The sequence below is a fragment of the Macrotis lagotis genome, chromosome 2, assembly GCF_037893015.1.
Source record: "Macrotis lagotis isolate mMagLag1 chromosome 2, bilby.v1.9.chrom.fasta, whole genome shotgun sequence".
Classification (NCBI taxonomy): domain Eukaryota; kingdom Metazoa; phylum Chordata; class Mammalia; order Peramelemorphia; family Peramelidae; genus Macrotis; species Macrotis lagotis.
The window spans coordinates 275,101,130-275,118,333 of record NC_133659.1 but is presented as its reverse complement, the minus strand read 5'-3'; the positions used below and the strand labels follow the sequence as shown (position 1 = coordinate 275,118,333).

General features: G+C 38.9%; 1 pseudogene; it reads left to right on the top strand.

The window, feature by feature from the left end:
* The first annotated feature begins 213 nt into the window (after positions 1-213).
* Positions 214-1,433, top strand: LOC141511702 (zinc finger CCHC domain-containing protein 9 pseudogene; annotated as a pseudogene).
* Positions 1,434-17,204: the final 15,771 nt, after the last annotated feature.

Genomic DNA, 17,204 nt, shown 5'->3' with positions numbered 1-17,204 from the left:
ATTTATTATGACAGTTAGAAGGAGCATATGTAGACAAGGTGCAGATGAGAGTTAAATATGAAGAGATAATATATGAAAAAGATGGAGTTAATGAGTAAGAGGAATATACTAGGAGAAAGAGGAAAGGTTGGGTCAGGAGTGCGGCTTTCCTCTTCCGGGTGCCTGGCGCGTGCTCCGGAACTTCCTTCTCTCGCTCACTTCCGGGCCGAGGGCCCTGCTCCGGGGGAGGCAGGCTCATGTCACGGCAGGTACTTTGGTTGAAACCATGACCAGGTGGGCACGAACCAACACAATACATAATAAGAAAGCTTTGAAAGCAGCATCATGGGAAGACATGAAGAAGGGCTCAATGGAGAGAGGAACCCAAAATCTACAAAAGGATAAACACTTTCATTCCAATGGGCTCTCCCTTAAGAATGATCCACCCCAATCAAAAAAACAAGAAAAAAAAATCTTATACCAATCAAGATGTAAATGGATTCATGGAATATCTAAAACAGAATGGGAATGTGATAGGAGATAGTCTGGAAATAAGAAAAGAAATAACAACAGCTCTCAAAAAAAGATAGTTGCCAAGAAGGAAGGAGGTTGAAAAGACAAAAAATAAAGGAAAATGCACAGGTCTGTTATCATTGCAGAAAACCAGGCCATGGAGTTGTAGATTGCCCTGCTGTCCTTGAGAGTCAAGATATGGGCACTGGAATCTGTTACTGCTGTGGTTCCACTGAACATGAAATAACCAAATGCAAAGCCAAAGTAGACCCAGCTATGGGAGAATTTCCTTTTGCAAAATGTTTCATTTGTGGAGAGGGGACAGCTGTCTAGATTCTGTCCTGATAATCCTAAAGGACTTTATGCTGAAGGTGGTGGTTGTAGACTTTGTGGTTCTGTGGAACATTTTAAGAAAGATTGTCCTGAAAATCAGAATTCAGATAACAAGGTCACAGTTGGTCGTTGGATTCAGGGGATGAGTGCAAATTATGAAGAAATTTTAGAGGCTCCCAAACCACAAAAACCCAAAAAATTAGTAGCCAAGGTTGTTAACTTTTAACGGTAGAAAGATAACACCTTAGATGTTATAGTTTAAACACAGTCTAGGGGTGTCTGGGTGGCACAGTGCATAGAGTACCGGCCTTAATCCAGCCTCAGACATTTAATAATTACTTAGCTGTGTGGCCTTGGGCAAGTCACTTAACCCCATTGCCTTGCAAAAAAATAACAAGTCATGTTGTAAATTGTAAAATTGTCAAATTCTTTTCTGATGTTTTGTGCACTGAAGAGGAATACCACCAGCATAAAACACTCAAAAACAACCATTTGAAGCTTAAATTGGGAGCCCTGAGGGAAACCTAATTCTTAACAAAGTAGTATCTGCAAAACTTAAATAATATCAAATGATAAGTGTTTTCTCAAAAATAATAAAATTATTTAAACAGTCCAGAAACAAGACCTGTATATGTAAAAGTTACATTTATCTAAGTAATTTATTTGAATACAGTGGTATTTTAAGAGCTCGAATTTTCTAGCCTTAAAATTTATTTTGCTTTTGTATATTTAATAAAAATGACTTTACCTGTCTTGGTAAAAAAAAAAAAACAGAGAGAGAAAAGGGGAGATAGAATGGGGTAAGTTATTTCACATAAAAGAGGTAAGAAAAAGTATTTGCAGTGAAGTGGAAGAGGCAGGAGATGAGGGAGACTGAATGAGTCTTACTCTCATCAGAATTGGTTCAGAAAGGAAATAACATACACACTTAATTGCGTATAGAAATCTATTTTACTCTAGAGGAAAGTAGGAGGGGAAGGGGGTGGGAGAAAAGGGGAGAGGGTGATAGAAGGAATGGAAGATTGTCAGAGGAGGCAGATGCAAAAAAAAAACTTGAGGAGGGACAGGATAGAAGTAGAAAGAGAATAGAATAAATGGGGGTGGAGGGAATAGGATGGAGGGAAATACAGTTAGCCATCATAATTTTCAGGAAAAATATTGAAACAACTTCCTCTGATAAAAGCTGAGTAAATTTTATACAAAATAAGAGCCATTCCTCAATCAATAAATCAGCAAAAGATATGAACAGTTTTAAGATGAGATTATCAATGCTATCTATAGCCTTATTTTCAAAAAATGTCCCAACTCACTTATTAAAAGGAGAAATGAAAATCAGAACAATTATGAGATACTACTTCATACCTATTAAATTGGCTAGTAGGACAGAAAGAGAACATGACAAATGGAATGGATATAGGGAAAATGAGACATTCATGCATTGTTGAAGAAGTTGTGAAATGATTCAAAAATTCTGTAGAGCACTTTGGAACTATGCCCAAAGGGCTATAAAACCATGTTTTTGCTTTGATCTAGCAATACCAGGACCTATATGTATAAAGATATTTGCAGGGTTTTTTTTTTTTTTCTGTTGACAAGGAACTGGAAATAGAAGAAATGCCCAAACTGATGTTATGTGATTTTTGATGGATTGCTACTCTGTTATAAGAAATGATAAACAGAATACTCTCAATAAAAAAATACTTAAATGAGCAGATGCAATAGGAAATATAATTTATTCAAAATAACATCAATATTATAGGATGATCAACTGTGAATAACCTACTTTTTCTCAGCAATTCAGTGACCCAGGACAACTCTGGAAGGCTTAAGATAAAGGATACTATATATCCTAAAATCAGAGCTGATAGAGTCTGAAAACAGATTGAAACATGCTTTTTTTTTTTTTACTTTATTTTTCTTGAAGTCTCTATTTTGTTCTGGAAAATGTGTGTGTTTGCGGGGGTGGGGGGGTATGTTTACTTCCATAATATAATTCTTATGATAATGTTATGCATGATTATCAAATAATTTGCTTGTTTAATGAGGGGGAGGAGGGTGGGAAGAAGGGAGAGAATTTGAAACTCAAGATTTTAAAAGTGAATGTTGAGATATGTTTTTACATGTAACCAGGGAAAAATAAAATAACATATATCAAAAAAAGAAAGAAAGCATGGAGATGGCCCTGAATGCAATGGGAGACCTTGATCTTTTTGAGCTAAGGGCTTTCTCAGGTCTCAGTTCCTCTGACATAACATTCATTCAGTGATTTCAAGGTATGAAAAAATTGAGACAAAAGATGGACTAGCTTACTTAAAACAATGAATGTGAGAGGGTGAAGACCTTCAGGATTTCTGTTCAGAAGATAATTGCTATTTTCACTGACTCTGAGAAAATTCTCAAAAATGAACAAGGGAGGCTTGAGCTGAGACCTGTTCTTGGACAATCAATAAGACTCAGAATGATTTGAGTATACAGCATAGCCAAGTAGCTCCAATTGAATCCAAAGCTTCAAAGATGTTTTCCAGGGCTCTATTTCAAGATATAATAAATGAAAACTACATGAAACAACAGTTAATTTTCCAAGTTAAAAAATAACAATAGGATAAATAATTAAAGATCAGGTCCCCAATTCTAAAAATATCTTGAGAGGTTTAAGAAATCAAAATTTATATTCCTTTGGACAGAGCACCTGTATGTAAGAGTATGATTCCTTATAAGGACAGAGAGAGAGAGAGAAGAAGAATATGGAGGAATAGGGATATGAAAGGAGGGAAGAAAGAATCAGTTTATAGACTTTTCTTTCTACCAAGAGTCTTTGCAGAAATCAGATTTGAAGATACTTTGAGCTAAAATTCTATGTTTTCATAGTATTGCCCCTTATAAACACATGCACATTCTGAGCTTGGTGAAAATTCTCTTTCATAATCCAGGGAAGTCAAGCAGAAGTATGAAGTCTTGGGGCTGGGCTGCTGCAACCAGCAAGGGTTAACAGGTTGAAATTAAGGATTTCAGGCTTGGAGAGTTCACACTTTCTTGGGGAGACATCAAAGGAGCAGGGCTACGTATTATAAAAGCAGAGCATCTCCTGTCCAGATGTATTGCCTTGAATAGAACTCGTGGACTCTCCCACCATAGGCCAGTCCTTCAGCACCTCATGCCAGATCATCAGGAAGCAGACCACCAACCCCATGAGGACATCAGGGAGTTGGAGGCAAGAAGCCAGTCAGTGAGCCCCTCACAGTTCAGCAGCCCCATCAGCAGAATGACCATGTGCTCCAGACCCCAAGGGAAGGGGGACAGCAGATACCTCCCCTGGTTCCTGAGGCAGAAGCAATAGGAGGGGGAGTCCTGTCTCCTGAAGCATCCACCATTAGAAGAAGAGGAGGGGGGGAGGAGACTGGAGGGGAAGAAGAGCGGTTTCAGACTTCAGATATCCAGGATGAGGCCAGGGGCGAGGAGGGCCCCACACCAAGAAAGCTCACTTTCCCTTTCTTCCAGAGAGTTACCAGCACCTGAAGAAACAGACAGGTGGAGAAAATCCCCAAAAGAAATATCAAAAGAAGCTCCAGAAGTATGCCAAGAATGTGGAGAAAGTAATCACCAAAGGATCCCACTACTGTCTCATTGGTCTGCAAAGACTTGCCAGTGCTTATGAATACCCTTTCCAGTGACAAGTCCCCTCTTTTCATTGGTATCCATGACACAGTGTCTTGTGGAAGAACATTGACATTGCTGTCTTGGTAACACAATGACCAAAAGACAATGACCAGAAAGAACAAAAATAAAAAATAAATAAAAAAAAACATTGTCTTTTCTTGTGGAGACTAATGAGAGGTGACAATGAATCAGTTCCTTCCTGGTTTTCTGGTGCTTTTCATCTTTGGACTATTCTGCCTTCAATAGAACCCTGTACAAAGGGAAGCATGGGCATTGAAGTATAGGGCCAATGGAATGAGGTGAATTTGTTGTGGCTTGCTTCCTTGGGGCCCACAGCGGCAACCTCCCTCCAGGAGGGGAGCTGAGAGTAAGGAGTCAAGCCACTACTGCCTTATGCCTCCAGCTCAATTTTATTATTGCTTAGCTATTACATATATACTGTTAGGTCTTCAGGTGTAGAACAAAGAATAATGAGGTAATTGTTGGGGGGGGCAAGCGATGTATAGGTGCAGCTTCTTGCATTACAGGATAGGAGGGTATGTTAGGGAGGAGATGATAAGGTACAGCTGTGTCTAGTGCCCTTGGACAGTGGGGCAGAATGTCCAGCTCCCAAGGACTCTGGCTCCCAAGGACTCCAGCTCTCCTTATCTCTCAGGGAGGCAAGCCAGCTCCTGAGACTGTCCAGGTGGCGGTTTACTTGGAGATGATTTGTGTCATGGCTGTTAGAATAGCCTGTGTACCCACAAGGTGAGGTGTTTCTCAGACAAGATTCTCAGGTACAGAAAAATTATACTAAATCCTGAGTCTCTGACTCTGAAGCTTGAAAGAGAGACACCCCAAAGGCAAAATTCAAGCCACTAGACATAATGGGAGGGAGGTTCTTGGTGATTTAAAATGTGGAGAAATTTTGACAGAGAATTGGAGGTTTGGAGATCCTTTCTTGAATCTTGATATGTATACAACTTTTGAAGAATGCCTAGAATCCAATTGTGAAATCAATATTGAAGATTTGCTCAATGTTCAGGTTTTAGCCAAAAATGATGAAAGGAAACCAAGACAGGTTATTATTATTCACACCATTAAGATAATTATAGAATTCCTATCAATCTTGCTTCCTTTCATACTCATTTGAAACTAATTTTACAGACATAGGTCAGTTAGAAGAATGAAAATTTGAGAGGAGAGCACAAGGTGAAGCTATTCACTGGTGTAAAGTGGTGGTATTTTGCTAACAACTTCCCCCTTCAAGCTGACAAAGGTTGCTGAGAGGGCCCCAGACCTAAGTAAAATGGTTCATTTCTTTGGGGCACAAGGATGCCTAGAGGTTTTTCTCTTTCCCCGATGCTTTTGAGTGAAATTGTTTACTGATAGAAGTGAAGGAAGAAAAGTCAGACATGATCTGACCCTGGTAACTTCAAGTCCTGCTTATGAATGAGCTTAAATTTTAAAAGTCAAACTGACTAGTTTTGTCCTACGTCTAGGTTCTATTTAAAAAGATTAAATCCTACAAACTGTTGTTTTCCATTAATCACCATGATTTTTTTTTTTGCAGAGCAGAGCCCTGATATTTTTCCTTTTCTGACTTTCTTTGGGATTAGCAAATTAAGTTTTGATGCCTCCATAGTCTAGGTAATTCCCCCTTTTTAATTCTTCTAGAAATGCTGATAAACTTCTGAAAATTTTTCTCTTAATTGTTCATGAGAGAAAAAGGGAAATTGTTTTTTCCTTATCCTTGAATGTAAATAAAGTTTTTTTTATTTCTTTATTGGAAAAAATAAAAAAAAATTAAAGATGAGTTTGTGTCGTCCCAAAGAGCCAAGCCTCCAAACTGAGAGTTAAGATAATACTCCATCTTTATCATCCTAGAGATACTCCAACTATTCAGAGTGGACCCTACATCAGCTATGCCTGAATGACTGTTTCTGAGGATCTGAAGAGTGAGAAAGTTGGGGAGGGCCAGCAAGTGAACACCAACCATCCTGGGTACACTACTGGTCAGCAGTCTAGACACTGCTTTGTCTTGGTTGAGCAGGCCTTCAGTTCAGATAGGAACTGGTACTAGGAATGGATGTGATTCAGCTCCTTCAATGGACCCTGGCAATGCCTACCCAACATTTGATGGGCAAGACTGAGGATGACTCTGGTCCTGTTCTATTACTGCTAAACTGTGTCAAGAAGGAAGAAGATCACTATTTCCAAAGCTCTCCTGGATCCCTGACCATTAAATGAAAGGCCCTGTGTCCAGGCTTGGGGTATACCTGGAATATACCCTATGCCCTTCACTAAGACCATCAAACCCATCTTTTCTATTGGCCCCATACTTCGAGGAACAAAGATTGGTACTATGTCTCTCTGCCCAGTTGACTCTCATCTTTGTGCTTACTTGTACTCAACACCCTGAGCATTTCTCCAGGGAAGAATTCTCAATTTACCAATAGTCTCCTGCCTGTGCTCTTCCCATGGTCAGCCAGCCCCCACAACAGCATGAGCATCACCCACATCATGATGAACAGCAAGTGACATTGTCACCAACTGGACACATGTCCTTCACCTTTCAAGCTGATTTGAACTATTTTGGGTTCCATTCCTCTGCAATTTTAGGAAAATCTACTTTGCATTCTAATGTAAAATGTAATAAACATTATCTTTTTACTCCTTATGTATATGTATTGTATTTTTATTTCATTCAGGTTTATTCAACTCTCCATGACCTCACCAAGTCTTTTCTAGGCAAAGATGATGGAATGCTTTGCCATTATCTTCTCCCCCTCATGTCTTGGATGAGGAAACAGGGATATAGGGCTAAATGACTTGCCTAAGGTCACAACTACTAAGTGTCTGAGGCTGGATTTGAAATCAGGAAAAATAAGGCTTCTTAACTCCAAAGCGGGTATTTGATCCATGTGCTCTTATACACATCTCAAAGGAATGAATTCTTTTGAAAAGGATACTTAAAGGGGCCACTAAGGTGATGCAGTAGATACTGACCCTGGAGTCAGGAGGACCTGAATTCAAATTCAGCCTCAGACACTTAATAATTGCCAAACTGTATGACCTTGGGCAAGTCACTTAATCTTATTCGCTTAAATAAATAAAAAATTTAAATAAAAGAAAAGGATAATAAAATTGATTAGAAATCAATCTGAATGCCCCATATCAAACTACTCCTTCACCCAGAGGTTGTTCATGACACAGGCTGGAAATCCTAGATGTGTCCATGATCTATTAACTCTTCCAGACACAATAGGAGCCTAGGTAGTATGTTCTAGTCCAAATTTCACAAAGAAACTATTTCATCATCATTTATTTGGACTGACCTTCTACTCTCACATTCAATTATTGCTCTGATGAGTCTTGTAAAAAGAGTATTATGATTTTCATGTTCATTTGTATAATATAGGTAATGAAATTTCTAAAACTTTAGCTTTAGTGATCCTTTTCTCAGGGAACTCTGACTTGGGAGTCAGAAAGAATAAAAAAAGTCTGAAGTCATCCCTTAACCATGACTAGCCTGCATCCTTTCCCTGATCTATGCTTATTTAGTGAAGTGAATCAGAAAACTGTAGTATATGTTATGTCCCCAAGCAAAATAATGAAGTACCTCCATGAGGAAACAATAAACCCAACCATTGACCCTGGACTGGACTACACCTGTAATGACCTGTATTCATGGGCTTAACCTGAGAAAATCACTCAAGCTCCCAAAATGATTATGTTGTGATTCACCTTCACTCTCCGTTCCACTTTGAATCATAGATTTATTCTCTGCCTTCCACCACAGCAATCCCCAATTGCAAATCTGTTCCTCGCAATTAAAATAATTAATTAAACCACTATTTGATTGCTAAATCCCTGAACTGCTCTGTTGCACCTAGATTAGAAACTGGCTCAGTAAAATTCTGTGAACAGACTTGGAGAGAAGACATAGTATGATTATGACATTACACTTGCTACAGTTTTTCCTCCTCTCCTCCCATTTAGGTCCCAGTTCAAATGCAAGGGATAAGAATTCTTAAATGTGGGGAGAAAAACCAATTCCTGTTTTCTTTGAGCAGAAAATCTGCTTTTCTGGCAGGAGCTCTTTGAAACCTTGAGTTGCCTGATGAACATGCTACTGCCATTAGTGAATCAAGGCTCTCCAGAATTTTTGATCTACGTTAAAGACTTTGTCTTAAGTTTCCAGGGGATCAGAGAGTTTGGATGAGTTGACCAGGGTTTCACAGGAAGAAATTTCATCTCTTCTTCAAGACTCCAGATCCAACATTCTCAATTTTAGACCTTATTGCTTCTCCTGAGAAATGAAGTACACAGGAACTTGGCCTCACAGAAAGAGACCCCTTTGTTCAAATCCTTTCTTAGGTCACATCTGGGTCTGTTACCTTAGGAAAGTCATTTCACATCTCAGTGCCTCAAAAAACTCTTAGAGACACTAAGTCTCAGAGAAGGTACCAATTACTATTGTTGGAGAAATTTGGAAAATTCATTGCCTTGACTTCCCAGCATCTTCATCCTAGCTACCATTTGCATAGGGCTTTGATGGTCGGTCAAATAGCTTTAATTTGTTACTTCAATGAATCCTGATGATAACTCAGTGAAATAATTTTAATCCAATGACCATTTCAAGAAAGAGGAGGAGGAGGAGGAGGATGAAGGTGACTCATGGCCCAGATAGTAAATTCTTGGGGCAGGATGGAATTCATCTCTTCTTGACTTCAAGGACAACACCCTATTCATTGCACCAGAGGAAAATAAATGCTGCTTCATTATACATCTGTGTTCTTGTGCCTGGTTGGTTGGTAAATAGAAATGAATCCTAGCATTTTCAAATACATTCAAAGAAGGCTATAAACATGATCAGAGGGTAGTATTCTTTTTACCTATTTACAAAGTATATTTATTTGTGAGAAGATAATCAATGAATGAAGAGTGAAGAAGATAGATTCCTGAGGAAACAAGGTTCAGTCCAAATTCTCACATTTATTGCTGATGGCACCACTTATCTTTCCAAAGCTTAGTCTCTTCATCTGGCAAATGGAACCCATTTGATCTCACATGCCATTGACCTCACAGCATTAAGGTAAACATTCAACAAGATCATGTATATAAAAACCTTTGGAAATCATACTATACAAGTCTGTAAAATGATCAGTAATCCCATAAGTAATTGGCTTAATAAATGCCACACTTAGTGAAATCACAGAATTTCAGATTGAGAGAAATGTTTATTAAACTATTCTATTAATGACTAAGTATTCTTTTCATGATCCATCCTTTCTCACATTATTCTTACATAGATTGTTGTTTGCCCTTCATTTTCAACAAGGATCAATGGCATCAGAAAAATGAGGTCTTGGCTAGCAAGTGAATTGGACTTAGATGAGGCAGGGCTGTGCAAACTGAGCAGTTTCATTCTCTTCTCTTGAATCATCTGGGTCCAATGTCAAGGCATAGGTCGTGATGAATAGAAATTTTTCAACATGCAGTGAGATACCTCGGACTGTTTAAGCTAAGGTATTCTCCAGGTCTCCTTTCCTGTAAGGCAACACCCTTTCAGTGATTTCAGACTAAGAAAAAATTGTGGCAAAAGATGGCCTATTTAACCCACTCAAAAGAATAATCTGGGAGGGGAAGACCTTCAGGATTTCTGTTTAGAATGCAAACAATTACTATTTATACTCACTTAAAGCCATCAAAATCCAAAGAATGAGCAAGGGAGGCTTGGACTGGGCATTGTTATTAACCAATCATTGAGACCACAGTGATCTGGATTTCAAGACATAGTCTAGAAGGTCCATTAGAATCCAGAAGGGTTTTTATCATAAACTGATTTTTCAGAGTTCTATTTCAAGAAATCACAAATGAAGACAATTTCCCAGTTAAAGATAAAGTATAAGATAAATAATTAGAGAGAAAAAGAAAATCTAGTCCCCAAAACCCAAGATATATTATAAGGTTTGAGTGATCAAAATAGATATTCCTTTGGAAAGAGCACCCACACATGAATTCATATTTCTCATGTGAACAAAGGAAAAAGAGGAATATGGATAGGGAAAGGAAAAGAATCTGCCTATTAATACTTCTATTTCCCAAGGGTCTATACACATATCACATTTGAAAATCCATTGAGCTAAATCTCCATGTTTTCATAGCATTCTCCCTAATGGACGTAGGAGCACTCTGAGTTTGAAGAAACCTGTCTATCCCAACCAGGAATGACCAGATGTGAATTCTGGGGCTGGACTCTTGCAGCCAGCAAGGATTAATACACTGAAGTTCAGGATTCCAGGTCTGGGGAATTCACACCTTCAGGGGAGGTACTAAAGTGTCAGGGCTACCTCCTCTAAAAGCAGATCATCCTCCTGTTCAGAAGTATTGTCTTGAGAAGAACTCAGTCTCTTTTTCTTGTAGAAAAGAAGCAATTGGAGAGAAGAAAGGCTGCTACTAGGTACTCCCTGCAAGAAATGCAGAGAAAAATCATCTGTGGCATCTGTAGGAGCTACTTCTCTCAACCAGTCACTATGGGGTGTGGACACAGCTTTTGCCAAGCATCTCTCCCAGAGCTGGAGAGTTGAAGCCACAGCTTTATTTTGTCCTCTATGTGGGCAAGTGGCCCAGGTCAGAGAATTTCCCAGAGTTAATGAGCACCTAGGCCAGCTGACTGACCTGGGCAAACAATTCAGCTGCCAACTTTTGCAGAGCACCAATTGGTCAGCGCCAATGTGCCACTCAAAGAAGTGCTCAATTTCTTTTGTGAAGAGGACCAGACCCTGCTCTATGTGAGATATCGACAAACCCCAGAGCATGGAGCTCACCTGCTGTCTCCCATAGAAGAGACTGCTCACATTTGCAGGGAGAAGTTCCACCACATTCAGAGTCCCCTGGGGAAGCATTTTGAAGAAGCTTAGAAGCCTCTTAATCAGGAGGAGAACCCTGTTAGGGACTGGGAATCCAAGATCACAAGAGAATACAGTGAGAGATGGAAATTCCTGCTGGAGGATGAGAAATCACAATGTCTTGAAAGGCTGGAGTCAGAGCAGAGGGCAAGCCAAGACAGATTCTCCCTCCATAAGCCAGTCCTTCAGCACCAGCAGGAAGCAGGTCACCAGTTCCATGAGAATATCAAGGAATTGGGGGCAAGAAGCCAGTCAGTGAGTCCCTCACAGTTCAGTAGAATGACCATGGGTGCCAAGCCCTGAGGGAAGGGGAACAAGAGATACTTCCCCTGGTTCCAGAGACAGAAGAAAGAGGAGGAGGAGGACAAGGACGAGGAGGACAAGGAAGCTTCTTTCCTGCACCACAATTAGAGGAAAAGGAGGAGGGAGGAGAGGAGACTGAAGGGAAAGAGCAGCTGCAGACTTCAGACCCCCAGGATGAAACCAGGGGAGACCAGGCACCCCACTCCAAGAAAGTTAATTTTCCATTTCTCCCAGAGAATTTCCAGTCACCGAAGGAGCAGCCAGATGGAGAAAAGGCCCCAAAAGAAATATCGGAAGAAGCTCCAGAAGTATGGCAAGAATGTGGGGGAAGTGATCACCAAAGGATTCCAGTTCTGTCTCAAAGGTCTACAAGAACTTGCTGTGGCTTATGAAGCACCCTTTCCAATGCCAGGCCCCCCCTTTTCCTAGTATCCCTGATAGAAGGCCCTGTCACAGTGTGAGAGAACATTCACACTGCAGCCTTGGGAACACAATGACCCAGAAACTCCTTGGGACTAAAGAGATAGAGGGGGGAAAAAAACCCCAAACTAAAAAACCATTCTTTCCTTGTGAAAACTGACCAGACTTTCTTAGGTCCCATTCCCCCTACAATTTCAATAATATTGTATCCAATTTGATACAAAATGAAATACATTTCATTTTTTCTGTGCTTATGCATATTTGTTTTGTTTTTTCATTTCTTTCAATGCTGTCCAGCTGTCTGATTTATAGTTCATGTATGAGTTCTATCCTATGTTCTTCACTGAGCCCATGGTATCCATCCTTTCTCCTGGTCCTCCACTTTCAGAAACAAAGCCTGGTGCCATGATTCTCTATCCAGCTGACTCTCATCTTACCTCAGTTTTTCTCCAGGGAGAAATTCTCAACCCACTACCAGACTCTTTGTCTGTGCCCCTTCAATTGCCAATCGGCCCCACAATGCCATGAGTATCACAAAGAATTTCTTTTTTTATTGATATTAATTTGGATTGAGTTTCTACTCTCACTTTTTCACTTATCTCTCTGATGAGTCTTGTTAAAGAATAATTTTGATTTTTTTATTGATTAGTATCACATAGGTAATGGAATTACTAAAAATATAGCTTGTGGAGATCCTTTTCCCAGGGAATTCTGGCTTGGGAGTCAGAGAAAACAAAGCAGCCTGAAGTCATCCCTTAACTATGATTAGCCTGCATCCTTTCCCAAGCAATATTTATTTAGTAATATGAATCACAGCACTGTAGTACCTGGTCTATCCCCAAGCAAAATAATAAAGTACCCTCCAACACTAAACAATCAATCCAGTCATTGCCACAGGACTGGTGGGGTTAATTTGGGAAAATCATTCAGGGTCTCAAAATGATTATCTTGTTATTCACCTTCAATTTCCTTTCCAATATGAATCAAGTATCTATTATCTGCATCCCATCACAGCAATATAGAACCTCTTCCTTGAGAGAAAATATAATAGATGGTAGTGGGGAGGAATGGATGAAGGGAATTACAATCAGCAACAGCAACTGTGGAAAAATATGGAAGTAACTTCTCTGATGGACTTATGATAAAGAATGAGATCCACCCGAGCCAGAGCTGGGACTTTGGCAGCAGCTCTTTGAGACTGCTGCTGCTGCTTTTGTTACTGCCTCTGCTCCTGCTAACTAATGAGGATGATCCATACTGATTGTTATCTACTTCCTGGTCAACATAGCTGATAGGGTAGCAAGGCCCTTATTTCCCAGTTGAGTTGCTCTTACATGTCCTTCTAAGATCTGCTAAGAACAGAAATAATTTAGTAGAACTTATGGAGTAGAACTAAGATGGTGGCATAAACTCAGCATTTTGCCAGAGCTTTTCCTTGCACAAAATTATATAAAGCTTTTACATGCTCATTAAAGCTATCAGGGTCAGCTAGGTGGCACAATGGATAGAACACCGGCCCTGAAATCAGGAATACCTGAGTTCAAATCCAACCTCAGACTTTTAATAATTACCTAGCTGTGTAGCCTTAGACAAGCCACTTAACCCCATTTGCTTTGCAAAAACCTAAAAAAAAAAAAAAAAAAAAAAAAAAAAAAAGCTATAGATCACACCAAAAAAAAAAATCAAAACAAATTCTCAACTCTACACATTGTGGAGAATCTTCAGTTAAGGTCTGTCTCTTCAGGACAAAAGGGGAAGTAGAGCCTAGTTAGGCAAGAGAGCAGGAAAGTCAGGGGGTGGCTTCTAACCACAGCCCAAATCAGATTTCTGCAGTTGGACAATAGTCTAGGTCCCAGCAGCTAGACAGAAGTCCAGATCCTGGCTCAGCTAGACAGTTGACCAGTCCAGAGGGTCCCAATCCCAGACAGAATCTGAGCCCTCAGTACACTGGGACAACAGACAGTAGTTGGTAACTAACCACTGCTTAGGCAGAGTTGGGATATAAAGGAAGAAACTAACCTCTGCCTAGCTAGGCAGCACCTGGGTTCCATAGGCAACACCTTCACAAGTGCTAAGTCAGGGACTAGTCCCACCACTAAAGACTTGAGACTATACTTCCTATTCCCCAGGAGCATAGCTCAACTATGAATATTATCAAAAAAAAAAAAAATAGGAAGAAAGCTATTATTCAGATGGAAATGGTAAAAATGCTACCTCAGAAGAAAGGAGTGTCAAATAATCTACACTCCTCTTAAAGGAGTCAATGAATTGAACTCAAATCCAAAACTTCCTGGAAGAGCTTTAAAAAGATTCTAAAAACCAAAGAAGAGAGGAAGAAGAAAAAAAAAATGAAAGCCATACAGGAAAATTATGAAAAATTGACAAATAAATAAATGGAATTACTAAAAATTTAGCTTCTGGAGATCCTTTTCCCAGAGAATTCTGGCTTGGGAGTCAGAGAAAACAAAGCAGCCTGAAGTCATCCCTTAACCATGATTAACCTGCATCCTTTCCCTGAACAATATTTAGTAATATGAATCACAGCACTGTAGTACCTGGTCTACCACCAAGCAAAATAATAAAGTACCCTCCAACATTAAACAATCAATCCAGCCATTGTCATAGGACTGTTGCATATCTGTATTGACCCGAACTGGTAGAGTTTACTTAGGAAAATCATTCAAGGTCTCTAAATGATTATCTTGTGATTAAAAGTCAAAATAACCAACTGGAAAAAGAATGTAACTCACTGAATCATAAAATCAATCAACTGAAAAAGCAAAATAGCTCCTCAAAATGTCAAATCAACCAACTGAAAAGGGAATTCAATTCTTCAAAAAGTAAACAATCAACTGGGAAATGAAAACAATTCATTTAAAAGTAAAATTAATCAACTGGAAAAAGAAACACAAAAACTAACTGAAGAAAATAAAACCTAAAAATTAAAATTGAACAAATAAAAATTGATGATTCTATGAGACAAGTTTCCATCAAACAAAATAAAAAAGGCAGAAAAAAAGAAAGAAAATGTAAAATACCTTTTAGGGAAAACAAGCAACCTGAAAAATAGATCCAGAAGAGATAATTTATGAATTATTAAGCAACTCAAAAGCCTATATTTTTTTTTTAGGTTTTTGCAAGGCAAATGGGGTTAAGTGGCTTGCCCAAGGCCACACAGCTAGGTAATTATTAAGTGTCTAAGACCGGATTTGAACCCAGGTACTCCTGACTCCAGGGCTGGTGCTCTATCTGCCCCAAAGGCCTATATTTAAAAAAAAAGGAGCCTGGAAAATATCTTTCAGGAAATTATCATGAAAAGCTGTCAATATTAAGAAGACAAAACATTCCTTGAAAGAATACACAGAGGCAGCTAGAGAGCACCTGCTTTGGAGTCAGGAGATCCTGAGTTCAAACCTGGTCTCAGTTAATAGTTACCTAGCTGTGTGACCTTAGGGCAAGTCACTTAGCACCATTGTCTTGCAAAAAAGAAAAGAAAAAGAATACACAGAATACTTCCAGAAAGATACCCAAGAATAAAAATTGCAGAATTCTCAAATAAAGCAAGCAATCAGAAGGAAGTAATTTAAATATAAAGAAAGCACAATCAGAATTACATAGAAGTTCTCAGCTTCAACTTTAAAGGATTGGAGGACCAGGAACATCATATTTCAGAGGGCAAAGAACCTTGGATTACAACCAATACTTGCAATTATTAGCCTGCAAAATTCAGCATATTCTGTCAGGGGACTTTCAATGAAATAGTCAACTTCCAAAATTTTCTGATTAAAAAAAAAAACAATTTAACAGAAAATTTGATCTCCAAATACAAGACTAACGGGATGCATAAAGTAGTAAATGAAAAGGGGAAACAATCTAGTCCAGAACATAAAACTGTATACCTCCCTAAAAGGGAAAAATAACAGCTCTAATCCTTGAGAATAGTGTTTTTCTTAGAATAGCTTAAGGATTGAATATACTTGAAAGGAGTATACTTGAAGGATATAAATGAAAAGCAGACATATAAAGAGATGTTGATTATGAGGGTGGTATTTGTTTTAGGGATAGAGGGAGGGGAAATTACATACAGACATACACACACATATATATTCTATACATAATTAAATCACAAAGTGACACTAATAGATACCTTACTTAAGGAGGATTGCTGTTCAATGGGGTCAGAAGGTGGGAAAACACTCAGAATATAAATAGATTAGGAAGTTAAATTGCCTTTATCCATACCTTAATTGATAAGGGTTTAAGTACCAGGGTTGATGTGCTAAAACTACAATTAGAAGGAATGTGTTGGGGAGAGGTATAAATGGATCATGAAAAAATTTGGTTTTACATGATGCTTTTGTTCATAAGGATTGTGTGTCCATGAAGGATGCTTGAAAAGAGTGTGTGATATAAATCAATTATAATTTAGTGTGATCTAGGGAGTATACTTAGTGAATATGTGGCAACTTGCTTATCAATTAATCAAGCAATTAAGCAATCAATCAATCGACCTTTGAGAGTGGTATTTCTATCAGTGCATAAAAAAGAGTATATTTTGACAAAGGGGTTGTAGTTCAAGATAGGATTAAAACAATAAGGACAATAAAAAGAAGTACTATACTAGGAGAAGGCATTAGTGGATAAATAACTGCAAGTGAAAAGGCAGTGATACTTATTATAGAAAGAAGGAACTGTGTGAACACTGTAAATCCTAGTTCCAATAGATTTGACCCAGAGAAGGAATAACATATTCCCAATTGGGTTTAAAAATCTCTCCTGCCCTAAAGAAAAGTAGGGGGGAAAGGGAAAGAAACAACTGATAAAAGGCAAGGCAAAGGTAAAAATAAAGTTAAAAAGTTTTTTTTATTTAGGCTTTTGCAAGGCAAATGGGGTTAAGTGGCTTTGCCCAAGGCCACACAGCTAGGTAATTATTAAGTGTCTGAGGTCGGATTTGAACTCAGGTACTCCTGATTCCAGGGCCGGTGCTCTATCCACTGCGCCACCTAGCCTCCCCTGAAGTTAAAATTTAAAAGAAAATTTATAGGGGAAAGGAAGCAAAGCATCAATGAGGAAAATAAGAGCAAAGGAAAGAGAAAAGTATAAATG